Here is a 4,907-nt window from a genome sequence, read left to right on the forward strand (position 1 = left end):
CATTTTTTGTGTAAAAGTTAATTCATAAAATTCACTGGAACTAAGGGGCCAAGCCCAACCCCTGAAAAACAAACCAACACCATAATCCCCCCTCCACCAAACTTTACACTTGGCACAATGCAGTCAGACAAGTACAGTTCTCCTGGCAACCGCCAAACCCAGACACATCCATCGGATTGCCAGACAGAGAAGTGTGACTCATCACTCCAGAGAACATGTCTCCACTCCTCTAGAGTCCAGTGACGGTGTGCTTTACACCACTGCACCTGGTGCTTTGCATTGCACTTGGTGATGTAAGGCTTGGATGCAGCTGCTCGGCCATGGAAACCTATTCCATTAGGCTCTCTACGCACTGTTGTTGTGCCAATCTGAAGGCCACATGAAGTTTGGAGATCTGTAGCTATTGACTCTGCAGACAGTTGGCGACTTCTGCGCACTGTGTGCTTCAGTATGCACTGACCCCGCTCTGTCGTTTTATGTGGTCTACCACTTTGTGGCTGAGTTGCTGTTGTTCCCAATTGCTTCCACTTTGTTATAATACCAACAGTTGACCGTGGAATATTTAGCTGCAAGGAAATTTCACGGAACACCTGATTCCTATGATTTGGAGGGGTGTCCCAATACTTTTGGTAATATAGTGTATATAGCGCAGCATCAAATGGAGAGCTTTCAAGGACTCCACTTACCAATGTGAGTTTTAAGATTTTAGGATGCATTTTCAATTGGAGGGAACATTTCAGCACATCTGTCAGGATCGGATCTTAAGGTTGTGGACCCTAACTACAGTTGTGGTGACACCTTGAGTGGCTGGAGGGTGTGACCAGTGTAGGCCAACAGCCACAGAAGAAAAGCAGAGTATACACCCAGGAACTGGAGCTGTGGAACAGGAAGGAGCAATTGGAAGGTCAAAGCCAATGGTCTATAAGAGGCGGCTGAGTGTCTCAGACCAAAGTGGTTTGCCACACTACTGAACATGTACTCTAGGCCAGCTAGAGTACACCAGAGTTTCTGATGGTAGAGATAAGTTTTAAAACATGCTGACCCCAGGTCGCAACCCCCAGGCTCACCCTACTCAGCAGACAAAGCCAAAAGTTAGGGGCAGGCATTCATGACATCATGGAACCTGCTCGGCCCCTTTGTTTATATTCCTTTAGGGGATCGAGAGCTGTCACGGAATGTCAACAAAGAGGCGGAGCAAGTCCCCGGAGCAATAAAGGACTTGCCAAAAAACTGTGTTGTGTTTCTGTTGCGGTGTGTTTACATTTTTACTGTATTTGCTAAATGAGTAGGGGGTCACAGCTACTCCTTACTTATTCATGAGGGGGGGGTGGCATCTGGGTGCCCCCTTTATGCAAGATTTCTATAAGCCTCCCTGCCCATAGACCCACAGAACCACCGGGCCCGAGTTGTGGAAAAGAGGCCCTTGTCCTCATCAATGTGAGAACAAGGTGCTTTGCCAGGGGTCTCATGTGATCTGGTACGGTGTTGGGGGGGCACGATCAACCCCCCCATTTACTGCTCTGCAAGGCTGCTGCTCAGATCAAGATTCTAGTAGGGGATTTTAGGGGGCACTCCATGCTTTTTTTTTGGCATTGGGGTCCCCCCTAAAATTCCTACCAGACCTAAACAGCCAGTGCATTTCGGGGGCTACACCTTGCCCCCTTCATCAGTGCTTGTGCTTAGGATGGGCCAACATGTGACCACCAGCTGTCAATGAACAGCCCAAAAGTTTCTTTCTAAATACAGAATACATTCTAACAGGTTCCTACCCTAAATTCTCATTCACTGTATAGATGAGCATTATTTTCCTTCTGGCTCATCCTAATCAAAAGCAGAGTTTTGCAAGAGGCTGATACTGAGCCAAAATCATATATACAGACTGGTTACATGTAAAAATACATGTAATGATTTTTGAATAAATAATATGTTTATTAGTATATCTGCCTGAGGTTGAGCTATATGGAGCTGATTTATAACTCTTGAGTTATAATTTCCCATGCTGCTCAGTGCTATCTAGTGGTTGTACTGCCATGCGAACAGCATTCACCTAGTTATAAATCAGCCCCTAATTGAATCTACTACTTCTTGCTGTAAAATAAACCTGCTTTCTCAATATTGCCTTTTTAATTAATGTGATAGAGTTGTAAACATGTACCCAAACAAAATGTGGCTTAATTACCAATTAATTTGAATGTAGTAGGTCTTCGAAAAACATGCCAAAGGGATTAATTATGATAACAAGCTGTGTTTGTATATATATATTTACATTCATTAGGAACCTCAATGGAACATGATAGGTATATATGATTTATCTGCTGATAGACAGCCTTTGCTTTTCCTTTTCAACTGTTCTGGTTAAGAATGGAACACTGAGCCTTCTTAACAAGTTAAGGGGTAAGTCGGGTGTGTTGTGTTTTACCACTGATTAGGACTGCCTAATTTATATTTGTGTAGATCCCTCTCTCCTAAAACTAGAATCCTTTTTCCCCAGATACCGTATATACTCGAGTATAAGCCGTCCCGAATATAAGCCGAGGTACCTAATTTTACCACAAAAAACTGGGAAAAAGTATTGACCCGAATATAAGCCGAGGGTGGGAAATCATTTTCTCTGTATTGTTTGTGCCATGTTTTATGTATTAAAACCAATAAATACATACCTGTTAAAAAAAAAAGAAGAAACCTGACCACTGGACCACGCTGACTCGAGTATAAGCCGAGGGGGGCACTTTTCAGCAAAAAAAATGGGCTGAAAATCTCGGCTTATACTCGAGTATATACAGTACTTAATTTTTTGTGTTTTCAGTTTAAAAACTCAATGAAACTGAACATTTGAAATTCCTTGTCTTGGTAATTTTACCTTTTACTCGCTAGGTTTAGAAGTCCAAAGCCAGTGAGGTGCAATACAAAATGAATGGGAGGGTAAAAAGTAAAAGATATACAGGAGGTAAGCCTGGTCACATGCTGTGTTAAGAGAATACTTTCTTAAGTAGGGCACCACAGGCTCCACAATGCAGCCCCCATTTTATGAATGGGCCATAGAACACAGGGCGTAATGTATGTTACTTGATGGAGTAAGGCGTAGAACCGATAGAGGTATCCTCACTCCATTGTACATTGGTCCCTGCGTGCATTCACTTACTTCACTTACATTCTAGGCATTGTGAAGGAAATGATAAGGTTAGCATGTTAAAATTTGTTTTCAAAGTAATTTCTTTGAAGTTTTCAAAAGTAATGAACAATCACTTAAGGGTGCATCTCTATTACAAATCAGAAAATACTAATGTAAGCAGCGATATACATTGAATGCTGATTGTACATTCAGTATATACATTAACAAAATAGAATTAAATGGAGATCAACCTAAATGGAGATATAATGGACAATAAACCTAAATGGAGATAACAGAGTTTTGTCTCTACTTGGTTACAGAGAGTGCAGATATAAGGAAGTCTATAGTAATTTAAAGCTGAACGTCAAACCACTACATTCATGGCTGAAAAACATATATATGATCTGTTTTGTCTGCCAAAAGATTTGTATTTCTGTCTACAGCCAGGTTTTCAGACAGAATTTTCTGAATTGTCTCTACTACAGTTACACAATAGTTAGGTCCAGCCTGTGATTGGACAGTGAAAGAGCCAGAGCAGTTTGACAAGCTCATCCCTCTACCTATTCTGCTATCCCCTCTGTCAGAATGTTCCTTGTACTTAAGCACAAATGGTGGACTGTTTCAGTGAGCAACCCCTCCTCTCCCATTTCTGCATTACATGTATTGCATGAGGCTTATACCAAGTACATTTAGGGTACATACACTGCTTGTATCATTAAGAGCTCATTTCAATGTGTTGCAAGAAAGTATTTGTTAGTGTGTGTGTTACCTCAAATGCATTGACGTATTGCAGTGCAATCAGTTTTGAAAGCACACCAAGGCAACACACATGCGCTGCAACACACTGTAAGTCATGGCAGCACACCTTAGTTTGTCGCAGCAAAAATTTTGTGACTTGTCCATTATTTGGTGCGACAGAAACCCATTTCAGTGGGCTGCATTAGATAGATAGAGCCGGTCTAAACCTAGGAACAAATGCAAATGTCACCAGCACTCCAGCACGAAGATTCATGTCAGTGCAAACCCATTTTATTGATAGATCTCATGACAAGCGCTTTCAGGGCCGCTCAAGGTCCCCTTCATTATTGAGCCTGATGAAGGGGACCATGCACGGACCTGAAAGTGTTTGTCTTCATGAGATCTATCAATAAAATGGATTTGCACTGATGTGAATCTTGGTGTTGGAGTGCTGGTGACATTTGCATTTGTTCCTTTATTGTAAATGGTCACGTTTTCATTATATCTGCATGTCACGTTAGCATGTCAAATGTTAAACATATTTAATATGAAATAAATGGATTAACATTAATATCTATGCATAGATTTCTTTTTAGGTCTTAGCATGTTGTGGACATGTACACTAATCAGACAGCCATCAATTATTTCATCATCAAAGGATTTTCAGATGCTCCAGAGATTCAGATTATTGTCTTCTGTTTGGTCCTTTTCATTTACCTCATCACAATTTGTGGTAACATGACCATTTTTCTGCTCATTTGCCTGGACCCTCATCTCCACACTCCGATGTACTGGTTCCTGGGTAACTTATCCATAGTGGACATGTCATTTTCCACAATCACTTTGTATAAGATCCTCACTATTTTTATTACTCGTGATAAAACCATGTCCTACTTTTCTTGTATGACACAAACATACCTTTTAGGTTCTTTAATAGGACATGAGCTCTGGATACTAACAGCCATGAGCTATGATCGCTATTTAGCTATCTGCAACCCTTTGAAATATCACATGATTATGAATATTAGAACCCGTGCTCTGGTGACATCTACTTGCT

This window comes from Nanorana parkeri, unplaced genomic scaffold (genome assembly GCF_000935625.1).
Source record: "Nanorana parkeri isolate BGI_ZX_2015 unplaced genomic scaffold, ASM93562v1 scaffold857, whole genome shotgun sequence".
In the NCBI taxonomy this organism is placed as follows: domain Eukaryota; kingdom Metazoa; phylum Chordata; class Amphibia; order Anura; family Dicroglossidae; genus Nanorana; species Nanorana parkeri.